The following is a 26052-nucleotide window of genomic DNA, read 5'->3' on the forward strand; positions in this document are numbered from 1 at the left end:
GAGGTGTTGCCGTACGTCACATTTGCCTACAACACGGCCGTGCAAGAGACCACCGGGGTGACACCCTTCCAACTGGTTCATGGTCGTAAAGTAACGACAATGCTGGACTCGATGTTACCCCACGAACCGGCTCTCGACGGAAGCGACGACGCCCAGGTGGTTGCCCAACGGGCAGAAGAAGTCCGTCAGCTCGCCAGACTCCGGATTAAGGCGCAACAACGTGTCGACACTGGCCGCTACAACCTTCGTCGTCGGGACGTCCACTTCCAGCCCGGAGACAGGGTGTGGGTGTGGACACCGATCCGCCGCCGTGGTCTCAGTGAGAAACTCCTAAAGCGCTACTTCGGACCCTACAAAGTACTTCGTCGACTCGGGGATCTGAACTACGAGGTGATGCCCGACGGAACACGGACTTCATCACGCCGCGCTCCACGACCAGAAGTCGTCCACGTCGTGCGCCTCAAGCCGTACTACGCGCGATAAGACTGCGAACTGTGATCTTGTGCACCGCTTGATAGGATTGTGTTTTGCGAGCCTCCGTAGGTTCCCATTTTTTTTTGTTTGTTTCGCTCTGCTTTGTTGCCTTTTACGTGGCATCGAGACGATGCCTTTTTAAAGGGGGGAGTAATGCCACGTTCGTCAGCGAGCGACCGCGCGCGTGGCCTAGTGGTTACCGTGCTTTACTGTCGTGCAAAAAGTCTGGGTTCGATTCCAGTCAGTGGAATGCTCTTTTATTTGTTCTTTCATTGCGTTCTCGTGCGTTCGAGAACATTCTCGTCAGATCGAGTTCTGAATGTTCCAGTCGCCGAACAATCTAGGCCGATTGTTCCAGAACCCAACGCGCGTACATAAGGGACTCCGCGTGCTGATCTGCAGTCAGTTTTCGCTCAGCGTTCGACTCTGCTGCTTCGCCGACTTCGAAGCCCGCGACGCTCTGTTATTATCTTTTGTACCCCTTTTATTTTTGGCACAAGTTCGCCACATTAAACGTTTATTTCTCCCTGTTTATTTTCTGTTTTCTTTTGGTCACCACCCGTGACAATATAAGTAGTCCAAATCTGGTTGACTTTTACAACGGTTATCCAATGATGCCCACCGTGACAATACGTGCGGACAAAGTATTCGTCTCAAAACTGCGAGCTCGTGTCTGTCTTTTTCTCAGAATTTCGCCAAACGTATTTTTTCATGTTTCAATTGTGAAGAAAGCTTTCATCCATGTAAAATTACTAGGGCATTTGGTACCCGTCTCAAATGCATTACTGCATTGGAACCTTTGGTAAGGCAAATTAACAAATATTTATTGCCAAATACTACCAAACATTAAGCTCAATGTCCCTTTAGGGACTTTACGTTTAAAGAAGAAAAAAATAACTGTGGATCAAAACAATAGCCGAGGCTATTGGGATTGTTTCGTCCAACGATCCAAAGTTTTGTATAAATGTCAAACCGTCTCTTTTTGATATTTGCGCTGCGATCATTGTAATGTCCGATTCTGTGACAGACCCGGCAGAAAAGACTTCCCTCGTGTCAACCGCTTTTAAAAGAATGTCGTCAATGGTGGAATCGTCGTACAAGTCTGAGGCCAAAACTTTTAAACAGATAACGAGTGTTAAGAAGCAGTTGGAGGAAAAAAGGTCAAGCGTGTTGAAGCAGACAAATATGACTTTTTTTCTGTACTGCCCCGCACTAAGTTTCAAGAGAAATGTGACGTTGCAGTACAGGGATTATTTAAGCCTTTCGGTGAAGATTTGAACCGTTTTAAGAAAAAAGGTAGTGAAAACGGTTAAAGACGGTGATTGGACGTCCTTGGCTACCAAACTGAACAACAACCAAAAATGCCTTTTTTCTACAAAATTATTTGTGACGGATCATCGGGAAGATTTTCCCCACATATTTGTCAACGAAGATGGCATGTGGTAAAAGAGTGTTTCTGCCTTCCTACAGAAAGGTCCGTCCCGTTTGGAGGTCAAAAGTTTCTTGTAATTGAGTTCTTGCAGTAACCTGATTTCAGATTTGGAGCCATATTATGAGAAGTCATGCAGGATGTTTTCTTTAGACAACAATGGCTTGGATTACTCTCTTACACCAGACATTTCGCTTTCGACGGTCAGCAACCTTTTGGAAGATAATTTGGTTAGCATCCAGTCTCAGTCGGGGATGCACGTGTCTGATTTTGTTAAGGTCCTTGAGTTGTACGCTCGGTCGACAGTTGTGGCTCATGGTAATCCAAAGTTTATCCAACGGTGGGTAGTGTGCATAGGTTCGGCGGTGGCTCCTCCTCTCTCAGAAATATATCTCGGGTTCTTAGTTTTAAAGTTGCATGATTTGGTCAATGATTCTAATCCTGGTTCTGGTCTGATGAGGATATACGTGGACGATATTTTAGTGTGTACCCTCGATTCAACTTTAGCAACATCAATTAAAAACGCTGCATAGGAAGGCCAGAGAAAAACTCTCTCGAGTATTTTTATATTCAGTTAAAACTAAAGTCGGTTTTGTGATGGTCGTTTGGCAAGGCAACGGCAAAACCAATCCTTCGTTCACCAGCTGCCATTCAAAAACTGTCAAGTCGGATTTGGTTCGCAATCTGATAGATAAGTAACGCCGTTCAAATATCCTGTGCTCACCCTATAGCGGAGTCTATTCATAATCTGCTCAGTTCACTCAAAAAAATAAAAATACCCTCAGGAGCTTCTGGCCAAACAGCGTTCTCAGATATTTTCCTCCAAAATGAAGACTCAAAAAAGTTCCGGGCAGGAAATGTATGTTGCCTTCCCTCTTCTTTTTCGGAATATCCCATAACCTCACGTTTATGGTTGATAAGTTTGGGCTCCGTACGGCATTTAGCACAGACTATAGCTTGAAAAGGTTGTCTCTCTTCACTTGGGCTCAAAACGGTTGCCTTAAAAAAACAAAAAGAGAAAAGTGTCGCGTGTGTTTCAGGGATTGTCGGCAAAATACCCTTTGACTTTGCTTTGTGCTATATCGGTCAGACCAAGCGCTGTATCAATGGCCGTTTGACCGAACATATACGATGTGTTCAAAATAAGGATCCGTATTCGAAGGTTTCAAAGCACGTCCAAGAACGCAACTATTGTGTCTCTTTGTGAAATTTGACATCTGTAATTTCAAAATAAACAAAATGGCCCCAAACGTCTGATAAAAGAGTCAGTTTTAATAGGAAACAACGGAAACACAGTAAATAAGCCCTCCATCTGTGTGGAGGCAAAGTGGAAAAGTTTTCTTGACCTCTAGCTTCTTTGTGTGGGGTTTGGGGGGGGGGGGGGGGGGGGGGTATCTGTAACAAAAATTGTGTCGCTTTTATTATTTTTTTGTTATCTGGTTTATTTTTGTGAAGATTACTGTTTTGTATACATGTATGTCTTTTACAACGCACACCTTTGAAGTCACCTTTTTTGTATGTGTTTGTTTGTATACTGTGAACTATCGGTCAGAGAATCCGGCTTCACAGTCGTTTTGACCTCAAACTGACAGAAACAGTCGGTGTTCGTACCGTGTGTTTTGTTGTTGAGAGTGTGTCATTTGCGGGTTTTTCCCTTTTCCTTGGTGTCCCCTTTCCCCCTTTCTTGTTCAAACCTTATATAAATGAATTCTGTTACAATACCATTTCAGCTGTGTTTGAGACTTGTTTCCTTCTTCCTGTCGTTTTTGTGTCGTCACCGCAGTCTCGGGTAATTCTACAATTACGTACGTTACTCGTAGTAACCGCCCACCTTGGTCATTAGGATTCTCTACTGTTATATCCCAATTCTGGACGCAGTAAGAATAATAGTTTAATTTGTTAAATTTCTTAAGTCATTTACAATATATTTTTGTATACTAGTCACTGCAATATCTCGCACAAAATATAAGTAATGTTTGTAGAAGGCATTTAGAAAGATCGTGATTAGCATAAACTAGGTTCGCATTCTCGTGGTGTGTTTTCAAAGCACGCAAAGTATTGTTTTAGCAGTATCGCATTTCACATGCTGAGGCGCAAGCGGAAGGATTACAAGTGGCTGTAAATATCACACATGCAGAGAAGAATGAAACGAAGCTTTCAAAGGCCAATGTATATTAAGCACTTCTTTTTTTTTTTTCCGAATCAGCGGCGTTCTTTGGCGATCTTTCGAAAAGCCTGCACCCGGAAGGGCAGGTCTGCGAAGTACAATGGACAATTTGGGAACGCGCTTTGACCCGTAGCCTTGGCACTGTCAAGTCTAGCTTGAGGATGTGTTTTTGTTGTTTTATAATTGGGGGGGCTCCGAATTTCCCAAACCCTGTGCATGCGCGGAAGAGAGGTCGCTGGGCCAAAACGGCGAACGGCGAGAATAATTTAGTGTTACGTACGTGTTCTCTTCTTTTTTTTATATATATTGTTGCGTGCGGAAGTTACGCGGAAGGAAGGATCAACCGACTTTATTCATTTTGACTGCCACAAAAGCACTCAAATAAAGAAGAAAAAAAAAAAACAAAAAACGGGGTTTTGGGGGGGGGGGGGGGGGGTGCTGCTGCTGACCGCCGTTATTTTTTTGGGCGGCACTTTAGATAGATTTATTGAACGGGGTTTTGGGAGCAGGTGCCGTTGATTACGCTTGGGAGGTGTTCGTGGGATTTCCTGCGGTACCCGTGCACCAACAAAGGCATGCATATTTCATGAACACACGCGGTCCCTGAGAGCAAGGTTTCGAGTCATGGCTGCTTCTAGAAGTGGCGTTGCAACGCATCACTCGCACATCTTGATGAACCACGGAAGTGATTTGGATAGCAAACATTGCACTGGCAACCAAGGGCTTCGTCAGCGAAAGTGTCGTCAATCATAACCTCGTATGTAGTGTTTGACGGAGTGCGACTTTGTTACGTTACTTAAAGGCGAATCGCACTTGCAAAATGTATGAACACTGCAATGCGACTGTGCACTGAAAACCGCAGGAAAGTTATCGTTTGACGCAAATTGTATACAGGAACACACAGGAATCGGTGGCCGAGTGTGTTTGCGCACCGCTGCTCGGAGCGTGTGCCAAAAGTTGGCGCTGCAAAACCCAGTAATCCTGGGTTCAATCTCCACCCCTGCCCGTTTCGATCTGAGTATGCATCGTATCGGCGTGCGGTCATGTATCACTCCTGCGTGGAACACGTTAAAGAGGGGATCCGGCCAACTGGTCGACGGCCAATTAGTAGAATGCGCCAATTTGTAATAGCGCAATTTGTCGAAGTGCAACTTGTCGGAGGGGTTGAATGACGGCCCGAGGTCCAAGTTCGATGTTTCTCGTCATCTTTTCACTTAATTCTTTATTTGTGTTTGAACTAGGGACAGCGCCCTTGTCAGGTTACAAAACTGAAAGAAAAATCACAAGAGAGCAAAAACAGGACAGACATTGAGACAAGTTGAGACATCCGTCATCTCGGGATCATTCTTTTGTTAATTTTCTATATTACTTTTTGTAATCAGCCGCCGCAGACTGCCGCCGACGTAATGACCGTCCCCCACTGCACCGGGAAAGCGGCGAAGGCGGCAAGTTGTTAGTTTTGATAAGAAAGAGCACACTGGAAGTCAATTACCGTGCGATAATTTTACGCATTACTATAGGGCAGCATTTTCTTTAAAGTTTTAGAGAGAAAATTATATATTTCGACTTTGAAAAAGCGGCGGCCAGTTTGCCTTTTCGTCGAGTTGCCCTATGACGAATTGGCCTATTCGATGAATGGGCCGCTGACGAGTTGGCCGTCGACGAGTTGGCTTAGGCCCGCTAAAGACCCTACAGGTTAGCGGTTGTACTGCACTGTCTAAATTGGTCATCTACAACTGAAACACCAGCCGCCCATTGAGGCTAACTTCAGAACACAATTAGTTAATTAACTACTACTCAACTGCCCTGGTGCCACAAGAAGACGGCGTCATGGCTCCAGATCCGGCGGCTAAATGCAATCAGACGACATCAATGACGGTTGCGATAGCGTAAGTCTCTTCCTTAGGCTTGGCCCATACCACTAAGCGAACAAACAACAGACGTTTGTGGGCATGCGAAATACACAGCATTCTTCATTACTCTTGAACGTGAGCCGCCGGGGACAAGCGGACATCTTTGTGAACAAAATGTACAGCCCAAAATTTCCCAGGTCGCCAAAGCCTGCTTTAGCAAAGTCTGCCGACAGCGTTGATGTCATCTGACTAGTGGGACGAAGTCGGGAACAAACGTAAACTCCTATGATACAAATTTCGAAAGAAAAACTGTATCTTCTGGGGGCGCCCTATGTCAGAAATTAAGTCAGGAAGAAGTTAACCGTGGGACCTCAACAGTATAATTTATGAGGGTAGATGAAAAAGAAGAATTTCAGTAAATGGTTGATAGGCCAGCAGTGTGTGTCTCTTTTTCTCCGCTCCTTCGTTTTTTTCCTCTACGTTCAGCTGGAAACCTTCAGAAGCATGTCATACCAACCAGCTCAGCTCCAGGCAGTCACAAATTATATTTCTAGTTCTCTGAGCACATCTTCTCTTTATTTTCACTTCCTTTACTCGCAGGGTCTTTGTCATCTCATTGCAACCAACATATGCCGGGCAAGGCTGCTTGCCCGCAGCATCAGAAAGAAGATTCTTTTTGACGAGGTACGATATTTCTTTGGCTTCATCGAACCATCACAGGGCCATGCCCAACGAGTTTCTAAGATTTTGAAATCTGAGACATGGCTAGTTCCAATGCTCACTGGTTTTCTGAGGGTGAAATCTCTCAGCCCCAACGCTTTTTCAAACCACATGACCACGACAAGATACACCGCGGGGTACCTTTGGAAAATGTGGTTTCTCCCAACATGGAAACAACATCTAGCACGAAGAGTCACGACGGGACCCAAAAGCTCACCGCTCCAGTTCATCGGGGATGCGTCTCTTTCGCCACCGGCTTGACGCATGCTCGAACAAGGACCTAAGTTCTGCCTCCCATCAAGGCAAGACGCCATCGATAAGGTCCTAATGGTATGGGAAACCGCATCCAAAGCACCTCATGAAGCATATCGCAAATCATCAATGAGGGACTTGAATGCCTTCCCGAGTTAGCAAACTCGGACACTCCAAATATGACCTTTGCCTCAACGGTGCACGGTTTACGTCGCACATACCTAAGGCTATGCCTTTCAGACAAAGAGGGAGGATTTGTAGTCCTGGATTCGGGGTCGTATGGAGAAGAAGCCCAACAAGCCATAGCGAACAACTTCAAACAAGTAGATCCGAAACAAACTCAATTAGCAAAAAAAGCCATCCTACAACTACTCGAAAAGGAACAATGCAGAGTCCTCGTCAAAAAAATCAGAGGATTGCAACAAGGTGAATTGTGTGTCTTTTCCTCGGCAAAAAACACACAAAAATGGAGTTCCTTTTCGCACCATTGTATCAGAGAGACACACATGGCAAAGTCATGTGTCACAGGTTTTGGCGAACATTCTACCACAGGCTAAAGTAAACGGCCCCTTCAGGAGGGCACCAAACTCGGACCGAGTGATTTCCTTTCTTCAGAAAAAAGGATGTGAAATTGTTTCGGGTTTCTCCTTAGATACCCAGGACATGTACTATTCGATTCCCCATGCCCCTCTCCTGATGATCCTCCGAACAACTCCTCCGAACAACCATCGAGGAGCAGGGCCTTTAATGCTTCCAAAATGCAGCTGGTATGAGCCTCGATAGCTTCTTGGAGCTTCTAGGAATCTACCTCACATCAACAGTGGTATCACACCAGGCGCTACACTATGGACAGAAAAGTCGAGTCTGCAAAGAATCCCGAGTAACCCCATACTTGTGCGATTTGAACCTAGCAGCATGCGGTGAGAATGTACAAGACAATCTCAAAGACCAACGCACCGAGACCATCTTTCGGTATGTAGATGACTTTCTCATACTGTGTGATTCCGATGCAGACGAGCCGAGGAACGGGTGTTTAGGTGGTGTAATACGCACCTTTAAACACAGCTGTCCAGGACTATCTTTCACCCAGGAACTTCTGGTAAACCAGTCCATACCGTTTCTAGATCTCTCCTTGGAGTTCAGAACTACGTGTGGTGGATGTATAAAGCCCGCCCATGTAAAAGCTTCCTTCCAAGCAACTCAGAACACTCAAAAACTGTAAAACGAGGGTTGGCCACCAAAGCTCTCGTCTCGGCATTACACAATCTTGCTTCCATAGAGTCAGGCGCAGCTTGCAAAAACAGCTCTGTAGGCTTCAGGACTCGTGTTACACAAGCACACTCCTAATACCGGTATGCGAGAGCCTCTGCAAGCAAGTGTGACAAAAACAGGAAAAGATGCACAACCAACGAAAACGAAGCACCCCAAACCTCTAGTGGCGATGCCATACATCCACGGGATAACGCATCGCCTAAAAAAGATCGCCGGCCGACAAGGCGTACAGGTCGTATCCTCAGCCCCCAGCAAGGCATATGCCATGTGCCGCAAGGTGAATTGTAGGAGTGACCAAAATCAGAAGTCCGCGTTCGGCATCGCGCACAGAACACCTTCCGCTCCATGCGAGAAAGGAGTTGTTTACAGTATTCCGTTCTCATGTGGCAAATGCTACATTGAACAAACTGGGTGATGTATTAATGACCGCACCAGGGAGCGGGCAGCTTCCGTTGGCGCACTACTGGCCATCTTCCGGCGCATGGTCGAGTATGCCATTGTGCTCCTGATTTCGCAAACTTTACCATCGTCGGAAGACACAAAAACCAGCTTGCAAGGGAAACCTTTGAGTCTCAGGCTATTGAGGCGAAGGGGGACGACTGTGTGAGTGCCGCCTCCATTACGCTATTTTCGAAATAAAAACTGTATATTCTGAGAGCGCCTCATGTGAGAAATTAAATCAGGAATATGTGAACACTAGCCCCTAAATATCATACCGAAGAAGAAGTTACCCCTGGGAAATCAGATGAAAAAAAAAAAAGAATTTCAGTAAATGGTTCATAGTCCAGCAGTGTGTTTCTCTTTCTCCGCTCCTTCGTTTTTCCCCTCTACGTTCAGCTGGAAACCTTCAGAAGCATGTCATACCAACCAGTTCAGCTCCAGGCAGTCACAGGTACAAAGCCCGTTTAGAACTTTGTGCCAAAACGTTTAGGACGGTTTGAAATCGAAGATTGGGCTCTCAAACTACGTTCCTGCACACGTTCTGACGTTTTTCAAGTTCTCAGTTTGATATCGTGACCGCCGGGTCCTACTATTTTGTTCCGCGCTCTCAAATAAAGCCCCTAAGTAAAATTAAATAGCCGACTGTCGCTAGAAAAAACGAATATGCCGCGAAGAAGGGACCAATTCCACCCGACGCCGGTCAGTTTGCGCGTGGTGCCCGATGTTGTGGAATGCGTCGGCTGTTCGCCACATATTCGATCCCACATATACTCAGCCTTCATCGTGTTTTTGGTGGCGTAATTTCGTCCACCATTCATCGTTAAAAAGCTGTCTGGAGGATGCTGGAGGCGACCAATGCAATGATTAATCCGACGCTGAAGCGCCGAAGCTTTCTACGCAGTTTCCATCGCGCTGAACTCTAAAGTCCCTGACAGCGTAAGGAACGCAGGGTATGGCCTACTATGATAACGCCTTGTGATTGGCTCTTCGGCGTATCTTATCCACGGACGCCACAGTCGCATTGGCTGCCACAATAAGATGCTCGGGGCTCGCCACGCCCTGCCTTTCTTGACTGTGACTATAGCAACAAAATGGTGGGCTGACGTCATGCCTGAATCACGTGCTTTCAAAATATTGTTACTGCATCCGCATCGGCATCGCTGTTGAGAAAGAAAGGTAATAAGAAGATATAGGGAAGCTTAGGCGAGCCAACGACGCGTAGGGCAATGTGTCGGAGCCGTCCGACCAGGTATCGTAAGAATCATAATCGAAGCCTCGCGCGCGGGAATGACCTCGACATGTGGGAGGAGCCTCGCATTCGACGTTGATGACCTGACAGAGCCGCCGAAGATGACACAAGCGATTGTGGGACGCCCCGCTGACTCTTGACCCCTTTCCTTCCGGCACTCTTGGACTGAAGCCACGCGTCGAGGTGTTGCGCGAGGACCTGCTTTTTGTGACCTTCTTTGATGGGCGTTCATTTCGTGGAGGCGTTGAGGGCAGTGGGAGAACTAGAGCTACCGGATAAGCTGTGCTTTAGACTTAAAGACGCGTTAGCCATTTCAGAGCTTAAAATTATTCTTGCCTGTTACTCGAAGCTTTACAGGAAATCACGGGAAACACTTTTCCGTCCTCCAGTATCTTAGAACATTCCGCGATTGACAGAGAAAAAAGTCGGGGCTCCAATCCATGTTGTGGCGGTGGTTGGCCAGCGCACCTGCAACGATTGCTCAAATGATTTACGAAAGAAAAGTAAATTGACTGTACCAAATCTTTCTATATATAAAAGACTCTAGTAACGGTCATTCCCCACGTCGCAAGCTTTCGTCGCCGCGGCAGCTTGCACAACAGTAGTCTTTACCGTGAAACGTGTGCGGCGAGCGCTAAGTGCTTCAGATTTTTATCAGGAGCTCCTTATCATAAATTTTGTAGTTCGGATGCTTGTTTTGTGCTTGTGTTTTATTGAAACAAATGCTGTCCTATATGCTGCATACGTGATATGTACTTTTCGATTCAATCGCTGTAGGTTGTTTTTTTCCCGTGAGGACGCAAACACGAAGAAATTCGACCTACGAGCCATATACAGCTTCGCTGTGATAAAAACATGGCATCAACAGCTATTTTATGCTACGTTGTCGAGGCGTTGATTCCACAGTGCTCCAGCATGCGCGTGCGCGCGTGCGAATAATGGTGAATTCCACTCGTAGATCCGGAGCGCTTTCCAAAATCCGCGAGGGAGGCAAAATCCCGGTCCGTGGGACCCGCTCCGAATCGACGAGGGGAAGATAAACTCGCATTTTTGGAGCGACATCCCCCCCCCCCCCCCCCCCGCTTCCCCCTCCGCCGTTCAAAATGGCCGCTGCTCGAACTTGACAAGCCCACCAACGCCTCAGCCGACTGATCTTTCCGACGACCAGTGACAACTGTCACTGCTTAGCTGCAGAAATAACACGCGACACAGACCGGGCGAAATTATACTTACAACTGCGCCCACGTCACAAATAACGAAGACGTCCGCGTTCGGCACCCTCACATACCTTTCGGCCGCCTCGAAGCGGCGGGGCACGGACAGCGATTGCCAGCGGTGGAGTTCAGATTTCTAGCACGACTTTAATAAACACATAGGTAACAAACCATCACTTGCACGGTCGTTACCTAATCTCTTCTCGCTTTATTGTGGGGGAAAACGCCGACGGAATGCAGTGTAAAAAGGTAAACAATGGGCCTTTTCCGAGAAGCGTTCTGCGCACGCGCGAGCGCCCGATGCCAAGCGGCGGAAGTCGGAACGAAAAATCGAGGAAATTCGGAAGGAGGCTGTGTATCAGCGAGTAGAACACGTAACTGCAGCATATATATAATTGTGTTACACAAAAAAAGAACGTCGACGGAAAGGAAAACACGAGGTTTGGGTAGACGCCACGGATGCCCCTCTTTCAAGTCGCGTTGGGCAGGCGCCGCTGCTCAGAGAGCGAAGAAACTGGTAGCGTAGCTCTCATTATCGATTGGTAGCGCAGGTAGGTCACTTCCTCGATTTTTAGTTTGTGCAGCCACCGCCTGTTGCCGTCGGTATGTGGAAAAGGTCCATTATTGGCTGCAGAATGAACAAGCCTAACCTTGCGTCTGCCTCCGGCTTTTCTGCCGTTCTTTTTCTCGTTCTTCCTCTCACGATCACACATGTCAGCGCTTACGATTTACCACGCTCCACAGTCCCGGCTTTGTATCCCTGATCTACGCGAGGTAGAAGCGTTCGACCCGTCACAATCCCGCGTAAACAACCGACGCACCCGAATAGATCCAACTCGACGACCCGACCGTGGCACGACCGGCCCACCGACCTCTCCAACCTCGCCGCGCATGCGCACTGCCGATTTAGACTGAAATCACGTGGGCCGCTCTGTCAACTTCCGGAAAGATCTGTGAAATCCCGCAGAGCAAGTTCGGCGGGTTTGAGGCGCTCCGTGGAGCGGGCGCTGCCAGAGATCTACGACCGGAAGATGACCGACTCAAGCCAGATCTGCGAGCGGAATATGCGCGCTCCAAATGGAGCACTTTTGGAGCGCTCGAGACCTGCGAGCGGAATTCGTACAACCTCGGTTTTCTGCGAGGAAGATAATCCTCTTAGTGCTTCCCTCTCCTAAGCTGCAAGGGAAGCCAAGTTGGGGGAAACTAAAAAGTAAAGGGAATATTGGAGAGGAGGAGGCGGGCAAAAATGGAAAGCGCGAAGTCAGCTACTGCACAGCAGTTTGGTGCTGTGCTGTGCCACACTAGCAAGTCCGCTAGGCTTGACAACGTAGCACGACGCAATAGTGATCAAACTATTTGGTTAGAAAACTTGTCGCGTTCTGTCTGCCTCTTCAAGCTGGATGCCCTGTCACGCTCAGTGGCCCATCGCAAACTCTTGAGCCTAAACAGAACAGTGGACTCGTCATTAACTCATCTCTCTCCGTAGATCGCAGTGATTGGCTCTCCAAGTGCTCTGCGGGAAAGTAGACGCGCGGGATGCTTCAGAATCCCGATGCGCGGTTATTACGACGTGCAGGAAGGAACGGCGGCTCCGTCAGACAACTGGCGGCCGTCCACGGGAGACCCGGACGGAAGGTTGTTGTGTCGGAGGCGAAGCAGCACGAGAAAGCGGAAAGTGCGGGGGCGCCACTGACCGCTGTCGAGGCGAGGGCACGCTCTCTTTCGCATCAGTGTCACGACGTCGAAGGACCGGACGCCGCCGGCGTCGTTGTTACAGCACCTCTTACGCCCGCTTTCGGCTCGGCTGAGACGCAGACAGATTATATCGCGCCGGGTGGCACCGGATCTTTTCCTCGAATCGACGTCTGGAGCTCAGCTGAGCTCAGTCGCTGTCCGCGTTTGGAGGAACTAAATCGGGACTAATTGCGTTATGCCATCGCGTTCCCTTTTTCCTCGTGATTAAAATGACAATAAAAATATATATCGGAAGTGCTTTTTTTGCTTTGTTTTCACGTTTTCTCGAGGTTCTTCCGCAGGTATCAGTGCGATGCGCCAGGACTCGTAAATGCATTAGACTCGTTTAGCCCTCAGTGTTTAGAACAAAAGCAGGCTCTTCGAACACGTTCGATGGCTTTTCTACTTGGGCTAGTTGATGGTTCATTGTATAAGAAAAAACAAAGTGCGAGAAAGACGACGGACAAGTTAAAAGTCGACGCTCTGCTGTGTCGTCCTTTAACTTGTGCGTCGTCTTTTTAGCGCTTCCATCCTATTCTCTGAACACGCTTGCTGCTGAACCCGAAAAGATTCATCAGTCCATCTATAAATCGACGTCACGTGACGTAAGGTGATGTGACGTCGATTTTCCCCACTATATCTAGCGGGGAAAGTGATTTAGTGTCTAAGTCACAAGACACAAATTTTCCCCCCAAATTTAGCGGAAAACTGAATTGGTGTATAGGTCACGTGCCGTCGATCTCTTGCTAAATTTAGCTGGGAACTCAATTGATGCTTTGGCCACAAAACGGGCATTTTCCCGCTAAATTTAGCGGGGAAACTGAGTTGAAGTATTTGTCACATGCCTTCAATTTTCCCAATGTGTGTCGGTCAGGTGACGCCACTTTCCCGCCAAATTTAGCTGGGAAACTGAATTCGTGATATCGATTTTTGCGCTATATTCATAGGGAAATACCCCGACGGAAGGACGAACGGAGAAAATTTTGGGTTTGGGGGAGGGGGCGGGGGGCGGCAAAAAAGAAAACGAGCGCCATGGCGGTGCAGTTTTGCGCTGCGTGACTGGTTCCATCAGATCGTAGAGTCGTCTGCGGTCTTACTTAAAGTAAAACGGAGAAGACATTTGAGGCAAATATCACTTTCTACCATTCAGACTTGCAACAAATTTCTCTTTTATACCTATTAACTAGACATTCTGCGGATGCATTTCTGGTGTCTCTCGGTGCACTAAACTTCGCGTCAACGTAATTTAAAAAAAGGCGAAGTATTTTAAACCAACAAATAAATACGACCGCGCTCAACCCCTGAAAAAAAAAAAAAAAAGCGAGATAAAACGAACTGAACTATACTCGCTATTTAGAAGAAAAAACAAACAAACAAACAGAAAACGATCAATAATACTATTTAGCAGGACGGATACACATCGTGCCCGTATTAACGTATTGGCATCGAAGATAAAAAAAAAAAAATTTAAATAGAAATTAGTAATTTCCTGTTAATTTTTTTCTCATTACCGAACTATCGTGATGGCCGTTTTTGTTTAGAAAGCGCTACGCTTTGTAAAGACACTGACCTTGTGGGCCGATTTTTCAATCTCATAACACGCTCAGTGAACATAAAAGTATATAGGTATACAATGGGAGGTTCTTTCAGCAGGAGGATTCCCTGTATGCAGAGGTATACAAGGAAGGTTCGGTCATCAGGAGGATTGAGGGTGTGGCCACGGCAGCGATGGCGTGGCCACCAAAATGCCATATTTCTACGCGATTATAGAGCGCATTACATGTATTCGAAACATTCAATTGTTTGCATTCGTGAAAAAGAAAGAAGAAGCAAACACACGAAAATGTAGCACCAGAAAACCACGGCGAGTAGACGATGTACTCTTTTGTGTGTTCGCTGAGCTTATCGGGAAATATAGTGCCACAAGTTTCAATCGTCGCCAATTGGATCGCCTGCGAACACGTACGCCGTTGATCCTGGAAAGTTTGTTGGTCTACTCTTTGGCAGGAAGGAAGCTACGCCTTAAAACTGCACCCCCTAGAATGCTCTACCTAAATGGACATCCAGTAAATGTTTGAGCTTTCTACGTGCAGGCACCGATTTTTCTGGCTCGTTCTACAGCGACAAGAAACTTTGCAGACACCCTACAAAAACACCGGACGCTCCGCACTGGGCCCCAGGACTGTTTTTGAGTGGACGTCGGTGTCGACATCGAGCAGTTACGTCCGAGAGCAGCGCAGCTCTCTGTACCTAAGGGGCCTCTCCGCCCCGGTCTCAGGGCCGCGCTAAGAGGACCAGTTCTCGAGCCAGATGGTGCGGTGTGCCCCGAACTGGTGCCCCAGAGAGCGAACACTTTCCCTGGCCGGGGCGGCTCAAGGCCAGAAGGGGCGATCGACTCCTCCGACGACTCCGCCGGCTGAGTCAACAACCGAACAAGGTTGCCGTCTCGTTCGATGACCCGGGTCGTTCCAGTCTCTTGCATTCGGCCCCACAGTAGGTTTGTCCTTGGGAATTGCGAAATAGGGACCTCTGTAGTCAAAACCGAATGTGAGTTCTGTAATTCTCATGATTCCCGACTTAACTCGGACTGCTTCCTTAAGTTTCAAAAATAGGTATGTGAATTACTACTGATTTGTTTTTAAACCAATATATCTTTCGGAGATTCGTGGACATCGCGTGTCATAAGAAAATATGTATATTTTTATTCTAATCTTTTGCGGAGTAAAAGAGTCGAAAGGAATATAAAAGAAGCCACGTTAGAACGTAAGCAATAAGGTTGTACAGCCTTATTAGAACCGAATCAGGGGCATTGAAGTTGGCTCTATTAAGATTTTAGTGACGCGCATTACAACACTGAAGTAACCTTTGCACTACATCGGATGGGTAATGTGTTTTAGCAGAGTCCTAACTGTCTACACGGAAGTTCAGGCTAAACTTGATAAAGGCAGCTAGAAACATTTAGCGAGTTTAATTAATTTACATTTGAAATATTTCTAAGGGCCGCTATACGATTAAATGTTTGAATCCTCAATATAACAAGTAGTATACCAAGCTTCAGAATATTGTGATGTCAGCTTCCATTTTTCAAAGGTGACTTACTTCAACATCCTAGTAATACATATCAATAATTCCTGGATGCACGTACTCAACTTAGTGTCTGGTTAATATATCTTAAAGACATTGTGTTGCGCATCGCATGCACAGGTCAGTCTACCCTCCAAATACCTTTGAGCATTGAGAAATGCCCGTTCGACCGGACGGCCTAACCCATAGACCTGAATTAAATAGAGAACCTGAAATGACGAAAACGCTGGTCACTTTCTTGGCGTATGCTTCGTGCCACGAATAGTGTCCCTCCAAAACGCAGTTTCAGAATGACATTATAGAAGAGTACTCTTCACTGCCTTTGGGGTGTCGGAATGTATTTATATATATACTTATGATGCAATTTAATGACATCAACACGAAGATAGTGTCACAATACTCGAGGTGGAAGCGGTCAACAACCATTGCATGGCACATTTAGGCTAATGAAGGTGGATCTACAGAAATCAAATTGTACACTACCTTGAACCTCTTACGGCACCTTCGTCCGGAAGGGCTTCCATCTTGTAGAAAGTCAAGGAAGACCCACACTTTTATGCTGCGTTGATGACCGTCCTCCAACGCTTGCTTTGTCGTGAAATGACGGGCGTCTACTTTCATCTTTTCTGAAGGCGTCGTCGACCTTGTACCGTCGCGAGCCGTCATTAGCCTTGACACTCCACGATGTTCTCCCGGGTGTATATCTGCGGTGTCTTACATAACTCTTGCGGCAGTTGTTACATAACAAAGTGGGTTTTATGAGTACTGAATTTTAAAAAAATAGGACGCCTCTTCATTAGTCTTGGGGCGCCGCCTCCGCCTTGAACTCGCACGGTATTCTCTTTGTCTAATTGATGTTGTTCTAAATCCTAATCACTAGTAAAAAAAAGTTGCACATTTTGTAGTGTTTTTTTATTTTAATTTTACTTTTAATTCGCGCTTACACGCACAATTCGCAAATCAGCATCTGGTCAGTTTATATGATTAAAGTGCGTCTCTGAAATCATCAGTGTTAGATAGAGCAACAGTGCTCTCTGACAGCATGTTCCACGAAACGGTCGACTGTTGCAATGCTTAATACTTGTACAGATTCAAGAAAATTAATTAAGAATGTCTGATGAGGCTGTCGCACTGACGATGCGAATTCCGGCTGCACTTAAAAATGATCTTATAGGCAATTACCTTTGTATCGTGTGCATTCGTGAAACCATCGATCGATTATGTAAAAAATAGGAAGGCACAGCAACAAATAAAATTCACTAACGGGGAATGGATTTTTTACTCCTAGCAGAGCGAAGCGGTCATGTTGAAATAGTAGAGATGAAGCCTAGCGATGGTAATGTTTTTTTCTTTTCTCTGGAAGAGTAGCACTAATATGCTTTGGTGTAATCACTGGTGCATGATAGACAGTAGAAAACAAAATTGACCAGTGCTGTTTAATTTATTTACTTTGCCCAGTCTTCCGCGGCGTGGATATGGCCGCAGCTCGAGTTTAATTGTACATTTGATCGCAGTAGTGTATTTGATTTGCGAATTATTGAGTTGGCAAATTCAAAGTTGAGCACTGTTGCGTTTTGCTATTTCAGCCTTTCCGTTTAGTCAATCGTGGCTCAATCGAAATTTAGGAAACGATGCCAAACGTGTCATTATCTGGTCCAATCACGACTCATCATACCCGAAATATGGGCACCTCATTTATGTTGATTGTACTAGCCTGAGAGTGAGTCAAGTAACCCAGCTCAACAAGTAGCCGAAGCTGTGTTCACTCTTTGGCTACTGGAACGAGCCTTTGACTGGTGTCTATAGTGCCCCGTCCCCGCAAAAAGGGAAACCAGTCACGTCACAGACATCCACGAGGAAATGTCCCATATTCGAGCTTAGCAGGTGGTGTATCGTGGTGAGCAGCTGCGCAGTGTACAAGCAACCAGACCTCGATGCTCTTGAGGTGTTCAGACAGTAACTGCGGAGTCTCCACTAAACGGCTGCCCCGCAGGCAAAGCTACAACGATACTGTGCTTCTCCACACTTGCCCTGCCGGAGTTGTCAAGAACCACCAGTATTGTTGCACGATGTTATGCAACACATTTCCGGGATGTCACGAGGCAGTTATTCAGCGGGCAAGACGAAAACGCGCTGACCGGATCCTTCAGAAACTCAATCGTTTCGGGTACCTTGAAACGCGCAATTCTTCCGGACCGCGACAGAGTTCTTCGCTGTAAGAGGGATGATTAATATCCTCAGTAACCCTGATTCCACTATGTTCGGTGTTAATCAGTGAATACCTGCGGGGCTTTAGTTTCCTCACGTCAGAAGAGAAAATGCACCTGTTCCTAGGCATTTCAATTATTTTACGCTACAACCGGCGTCTTTAGCATTGAGTTTTCTTATTATATCCTTGTTGTTCCTGCGTTTTTCCTCTTACCGTAGCTAATTTTGCTTCCCCGTCCTCTTATGCTCGTACGACGACCAGGCGGGGAAGCTTACGCAAGAGAACTCGAAACAAAAGGAAAATCCGACAAAAAACCGGCGCAGCCTGTCTGCTCTCGCGTGCGTACATAATTGGGAGCGGGCTCGCGTGTTATTTTCCGGGCAAAGGCTGCAGTGCTCGCTTCCATTGGGGGAAACATTTCTTCCGGAAGACTAGGAAAAGGGGTTGTTCTCGTTTTCCCCTTGTTCTTGCGTTGCTGTTGTGGAAAACCTGTGCTAATATATAAAACTGTACAAACACCCACAACCCTCCTCCCCCTCCCCCTCATGTAATAAGGTGGAGGGGGAAGGAGGGATCTTAAATAGAGAAATATGTATGCAGCAACAGCTAGATATTGAATCTCAATTAAATGCGATTTTTCTTTTAGAAGAGAATGACATTGAACGTAGCGTAGTAATTAAAAAGATTGAGTAGCTCTGTTTGAGTCGTTTTGTGTTTCTTCCGTCTTTGTTGCCTCCATGTTCGGTTTATAAATGTTTAGAATGAAATAATCTGGTTCAGGGCTACTCATTACAAAGAACGTATAAACATCATATTGTAAGGGGAAAAAATAACTCAAAAGAGCTGGTGTGTATAAAACTGAAAATAAACATTTAATGAGGTGACCTTGTGCCTGTAACTAAAACAAGGCAAGTAGCGAGCATCCTACGATGGCCGGGAAGAGGTTACTGACCGAAAGCAGCGCGGTATGGCTGCTTTTAAATAAGCGGTACATTAAAATAAAAACAAACAAACACTAGAACTTTAACCTAGAACACGGGATTATTGCGGAGAATGCACTGGAGCTTTCCAGAAGTGCAACGTTTGATAAAATAAAGAACTGAGCCGGCAGGATTCGAACCTTGTACCTCCGCGTGTCAGCTGCGTGCGCTACCAACTCCGCCATGCACGCGGTAATAGCACAACTATAATAAAAAAAAAATGAGAGTAATTAGCTGTGGCGTAGGGGGGGGGGGGTAGGTTATGAAGCTTCAGCCCCCCCCCCCCTTCCCCCCCCCCCCCCCAAAAAAAAAAATGATATACAGCCGACCCTATAATATACACATACATATTGAACCACCTTTTCCCCCCTAGGCACCCCAACTCATAGATATCCCCCCCACTTCCGGGCCGCCGACAAAACTTCCTGGCTACGCCACTGGTAACGAGTGGTGCGTGGAACTACGCTATGGACTTGCATCTCAAAATTATACGAAAAGAAGAATGAAAGCTATTATTACACGGTAATGGCAAATATATAATTAGTTACGTCAACATAAAAACTCATGGATGAAGAAAGAATAAACAATTAAAACAGGGACAACACAACCACTTCTTTCATTGTCCCTGTTTTAATTGTTTATTCTTTCTTCATCCATGACTTAAACCAACACGCTCTTCTACCAAGCATAAAAACTCAATAAAACATTCGGGGCTGGAGCACAGTGGTTATACCTTGATACGAAATATAAATGTACAGAATGCAGCCATATGTTCTCGAGCACGCTATAGCTACGATTGGCATATTTATGGTGAAACGGTTACTCTAAGAGCAACATTCCGCGTTCTGCTGGAATTATTTTGTTGTTATTGTACATAATTCGTTTTTTTCTTAAGCCTAATTTTTGCGAGAAATATCAATTTCCTGGGATAAAAAAAAGTTCAACGATTAAAAAAGTTGAGCGGTTTACGTGCCCACCGACAAAGGGAATCTGGCATGCTCTAGCAAAATAGTGGGGATAAATTTAGAACGTAGGGGCGCCTTTTGACGTGCGACTGAAAGCTGAGTTACGCGGCGTCCTCTCTTCAAAACGCCTCTGTCGGAATCGGGTACTTTGAGTGGAACCCGAGACCGCAAAGTGGGTACCCGAAGACCGGCGGTTTTTCTCGGAGCAATCGATGCGGCAATTAAAACGACGTTATGGCACATAGTGCTCACTTTGTCGAAATTGCATGCTTGCTATACATTGTCCTTCAAAATAATTCCTCGGTTGTAAGGACATACAAGTTTTATTGGCCGTCTTCGTTAAATACACTTTAAGCAATTTGAGAGCGGCAGTTCTGACAAGTATTGCTCCAATGTTTTGATTTATACGTACGTCTTGGCGCTTTTCTTTTTTTGACAAATGCGATGACTTTCTCAAAAGGCGAGGATGACACTTACTGGCCTAATCTTAGAGAGAAAAATTATCTGGTCGGTCATTAAAAATAACAATTATCTAATTTAATTTCTACGTCAAAATTAATCCGATTACGTTTCAATTAAACAAGGTACTCCGAATAACAAAACAAACTAATTAGTCCCTTTTGATTGCTACTGTACACAATGGTACTTATAAGAATCAAAAGAAAGGAGTTTCGAAAAGTAACGGAACAGCGATATAGGCATTTTCGGAGGAAATACCCGTCCGTCAATGACCGCCAACTCACCGCGGGAACGAAGACTGAAGCCGAAAATCACGCTCAGCTGTGGCCGAGAAAGGCACCTCCTTGGCAGAGCGAAGCCCGGACACTGAACCAACTCTCGCTCGTGTTCGCGCAGGGGCAGACCGAACGGCACTCGAGACATTCCGCGGGGGGCCCGGAAGGGCTGATCTTCTCTTCCCAAACATCTTCCTTCTCCTCCTCTCACTCTCGGCAGAAAATAGATAAAAGGAAGCCCAAGACAGCGTTTTCTCCCGTGTTTAGTTGGCTGGGCGCATCGCCCCAACAAGCGGAGAACAAATCACACACTATGATCTAGAAACGTGGCTCATTAATGCTCGTCACCCTGTACTCCGTTTCAGTAGTCGCGTGCATTACAGGCCAAGGCAACGCCAGGCGAAGACGAGGCGGTAGAAGTGGGCAAAGGAGGGGGAGGGGAGAAAGGTAGAGCACTGGGAACGTTAGAGAGGAGAGTAGGTTTCTCTCCTCCTCCCCAACCTTTCTGGTGCTTGCCCTTTCTCCCCTCGTCTGTCGTTGCCTTCGCGTGTAGTGCGCGCAACTAGTGACACGGAGTATAGGCACACGAAGATTAAATAAGTCTGAATGTCCGAATAATCTACGTGCTCATTGAAGAAAATATTTAGACGTAACATTTAGATCGAACATGGAGTTCGATCTAAAGGTCATCTTTAGAATACTCTCGCAAAAAAAAAAAAAAAAGGTCCTTCTTGAATGTACACTTCACCAAAGCCCCTCAAGCAACATTGGCGGTCACCCTATTTTGGGCACCGCTTTCAGCGCGAAGCTCCGGTTGGACCCGGGTCTAGCCAAACGTCGACATTGCACTCGTGCTTAATGAATGTAAACCAGCGTTCAGATGCACCCTGACGCAACCCTCGTGTCAAATACATGCCCAGAGAACATGGCCAAAATGGGTGAAGTCAGATCGTTTACCCAGTAGCTACGAGATAGCACGGAATTGTCAAGAGTGTCTGTCTATTGCTTACAGCTTGGTTCGGCATCGTGTCTACATGAATGATCTGCGGCGTTAACTTTAAATGCAGTTCAACACGGTAAAGTGACCATGACGTAGAGGGCACTTCATAGTGTGTTTTTTCCATAGTACAACAAAATTCCGCTCCAGTTCATGAATGCTCACTGAAACACCACTTCAGAATAGCGATGTGCAAGTCCCAGCCCGTGGACCGAACTCGCCCATCTGAAAAATAATTTTAATCGAAAGAAACTTCGCTGTACCGTGTTGTCGTTGCTCTTTTCAATATTCCCCCTTTAAATGGACGCTAAAGCGAGCATCACGTCGAATTTTATGATAGCAAGATGTAGCTGGAGCGTCCTTGCTACTCCTAACATTTGTTAGGTTGCCAAAATGATTATTAATTGGCCGACGAAATGAGTATAAGGCGGCAGTTTCACGGCAACGAACTTAGTCGTGGATGAATTCGTTTTACTTGCATCTTTCCCTAGTGCTTAATGATAATTTTTTTTTTTGGTTTGTTGGTTGGGCTAGTTGGTTGCACGTTCTTGTCCTGTTGACATGTATTTTCTACTGTCCCTGTCTTTAGTGCTTTTACTCCAGGAACAAAGTAGAACGGTGTGGAAGAAAGTCTTAGAACTAATTGAATATTTTAAGTGATTCGCAAGTTTAAGTGGTTACGAAAATGTTTCATAAAAAGCTTTCTATATCAAAATAAAATTTGTTTATGTACAATGTGAGTCAGATTAGTGTCAAAGACGATGAACTAATTCGCAAGCTCAACTAGTGCGGATGACCGTCGACCTCATTCTTCCAACTTTATTGTAATCTAGAAACTCGATATAACTTTTCAAACACAGCTTGGCATTCACGGTTTAGCAATCGTGGGTTTAAGCACGAGCATCTCCTAAGGAGAAAACATGCGCTAACAATAAAGTAATCTTGAACATAACTGTAAAATATATGGAACTTGAACAACCCAAGCCCATGCAGCCTCTCCAAAATAGGCGAGTCATTCAACGACAATGAATACTGCGATATTCTGCTCTTGTCAGCCGTGCAAAAATGCGGCCAAGACTGGCAGTCAGCGCTCATTAGGCTCTAAACCGGACGCTTTAAATCTTCAACGAAAGGTTACTGTATTTCCAGGTAACAGAAATATTTTGTTTTCAATGCAGACTTCGCGTGGGTTTTCAGAGAGTCGGCAAATCTTTCTGAGAGCCCGGAATTTCGGCGTTGGCGACTCCATTTCAAAGCGTACTGCAAGTGCTAACTATATCGTGCAGAAAATACATTTAAATGGCGGTGTTTTCTGCTCGCACATGTTCATTCAGGTCCCGATCACTCGTGGGGCGATAGATATTAATGAAATTCCCCCTGCAGAAAAAAAAGCACCCTAAAAGAAAAATGTTCCAGTGTGCTGAACGAGGTTGCCTATGCTCGAGCACACGGTAGGTCGGAGATGTGGCGAAAACTCCGGGCAGCAGATCTCCAAGATCGTTAGTACAAGCCACGTCCGTCTCGACTCCAGCCATTTGAAATGGATACCAATCGATAGCGCGTAGGGACCGGCAGTCACTAACTACTACGTGGGGCATGTTATAAATCCCAGTTCATACTCCATCTCCTCTTGCAATGGACCGAAGCAGAGCCTACAGGTGAATGTGTCGCGCGACTATGCACCCTGCGCGTCGCGGCGCCTCTCCCTAATGTCACGTGCTGCTCACACGGCATGGGATTGGCTTCGATGGCGTTTAGCCTTCTCCATGGTCCATCCTGAGGTAAAACATGTAACAGATGGAAAACGCTGGCCTCATTATCCCTTTACTGTTGAGACCCGCTATAATGAAGTCGGTTGGAATGGAATAGCGGCCACAATGAAGCGATCACGATTTCCCATTCCCTTCTGCACTTCGCTATAACTGAAGTCGGTTATAACAAAATAGCGACTACAGTGAAGCGATCACGATTTCCTATTCCCCTTTGCACTTCGTTATCACTGAAGTCGGTTATAATAAAATAGCGGCCACAGTGAAGCGATCACGATTTCCCATTCCCGTTTGCACTTTGTTAACCGAAGTCGGTTATAACGAAATAGCGGATATAGCGAAGTGATTTCCGATTCCCGTTGACTGCATTATTACCTGTCTTGACAGTACATCAAGGGCCTCTGAACACCGGCACGCGGGCCAAATCCGGCCGGCTGAAGCGTTCCTGCCGTGCCGCGAATGGCGTGGTCTTTCCAGTAACGCTCGGCCCGCGGCCCGCTGCTATGAACGCCAAAATAAGAGCGAACAGGAAACAAAAATGACGCCGCGACACGCAGAAAAAGCGCGAACGAAGATATCGGAAAGAATGAGAAAAATTATATAGCATCGAAACATGGATCTTTCGCCATAATATTTATTGTACAGTGTCATCCCCAGCTTTACAATTCGTAGTTCCCTGCTTCATGTTTGTGTAACTTAGGTAACATTGATCGGCATTCCCATGTATATCGTGTTTAATGTCCCGAGTCATAACTCACGCATGTTGTTATCATCAGATGTACCAGCCTCGTGTCTTTTGCCCCGCTTTGATTTATTATTTGGAATTATTTGCAATATTGCATTTTAAGATAAAATATATGTACTAACACCCCAGATTTATTTTTTTCTTCTTCCTCCAGTTTAAATTTCGTAGTATTTAAGCGCGCATTAATGCTTATTTATTTAGTATTTGCTCATTCATATTGGAATATTTATTTTCCAACCCTCGAGACTGCGACTGGTCTCACATCACTGAACAGGTACCGGTACACCTTAGCTGACCAACCTCTTTGATCACAAAACTCAAATTGTTTATTTTCACGTGCAATAAACGACATCTTTTTCTAAACCCCCCAGAACCACCTTTTTCCTTCCCTTTTAAACTCTCAGCAATAATTAGTAATTGGTTTCTCAAACGATGGCAGATAACCTAACTGGCGAATCGTGGCTTTGGAGCCTTAGCTTAATGATTTAGATAGCTTATGGTGTGACGCACGCAGCAAATTAGAATCTTGGCCGTAAGTTCCGACGCACCCATTGAAAAAAAAAAAAGGAAAAAGAAACAGACAAAAACGATTTTTCACTGGAGAGGCGATCAAGGGGGAATTAAATGGCAAAACGTGTCTCCGGAAGTAGCACATTTCCGGAAGACGCATTTCCGGACCGACATTGGATTCGCGTTCTCCCGTTCAACTCCTAACGGTATATGAAAGAAAAAAAAAAAGGAAAATAAAGCGAGAGTTGAGCCTGGGGCGGTTCCGAGAGGAAAACGGCGTCCGACGAGGAAGTAACTTGGCATGCGTGTTTTTGTTTTGGGGTGGAGAGTTTTTGTGGGACGTTTGTAGGTTAGCTCACGCTCACGTGGTCGCTGGGAAACGACGGACGGATGGATTGCGTTCCGCCTTTTGTGTGCAGACGCCGTTGCTGTGAAGGCCCTCGGTCCTTCACACAGTGCCGTATTTGATGCCCCGTCGCTCCAGCACGTGAACTGAATGGCGATGAATGGGGTCGCGATGCGCCAGCAATAAAACGAGAGAACCCTGTGCCGCTGGAATCTATTCTATGCGTCTCTCTGGTTGCTATGTTTTAGCGAAAAGAATGCGTTAGTGCTACGAACAAATTCTTTTAAAGCATATATTTCGTCCATCCATCCGTTCGTCCCTTTGCGCATTTCCCGCTAAATATAGCGGGGCAAATTAACGTCGCATGACACCTGATGTCACCTGACGTATCACCAGTGTAGTTTGCCTGCTAAATTTAGTGGCAAAATGGATGCACCGTCAGTTTACCCCCTAAATGTAGGACGAATTAATAAAACAAATATGGGCTTTCCTTCTCTCTTTGAAAACGGAGTATAATGTCTTCTAGTCAAATGTAAACAATCCCTCCTAAAATACCGCATTTCATGCATAATAAGAAATAAAGGTAACTGCAATTTGTTTTTTTTGTTTCGCGGACATTTGTGGAAGGGGTGGAGAATAAGTGATAGTGTCTCAGCCCCGCTTGAGCGCAAGAGCGCAAGAGTAAAGATGTAGCAAAATACAATAGAGCAACCCGGTACAATTAATATTAATCGATAGTGACGCATCAATAAGAGTGAACAATCCACACAAACACGGACATTCCAAGTGCATTCGACTATCAAAATGCGAAGTAACAGATAACATACACCATTTTGCACTTTTTGGCGTGAAAACGCCAGTAAAAAATTAATATTAAACTCTAAATAATCGGGCCAAAGCAAAACAGA

General features: G+C 45.8%; 1 protein-coding gene across 1 annotated transcript in view; it reads right to left on the reverse strand.

Annotated features, from left to right (window-relative positions):
- The window catches only part of LOC8026123 (clavesin-2), a 108763-nt gene that overhangs the window by 68474 nt on the left and 14237 nt on the right, over window positions 1–26052 (reverse strand). The window lies entirely within an intron of this gene.

This window comes from Ixodes scapularis, unplaced genomic scaffold, assembly GCF_016920785.2.
Source record: "Ixodes scapularis isolate PalLabHiFi unplaced genomic scaffold, ASM1692078v2 PGA_scaffold5__190_contigs__length_132052651, whole genome shotgun sequence".
NCBI classification, from domain to species: Eukaryota; Metazoa; Arthropoda; class Arachnida; order Ixodida; family Ixodidae; genus Ixodes; species Ixodes scapularis.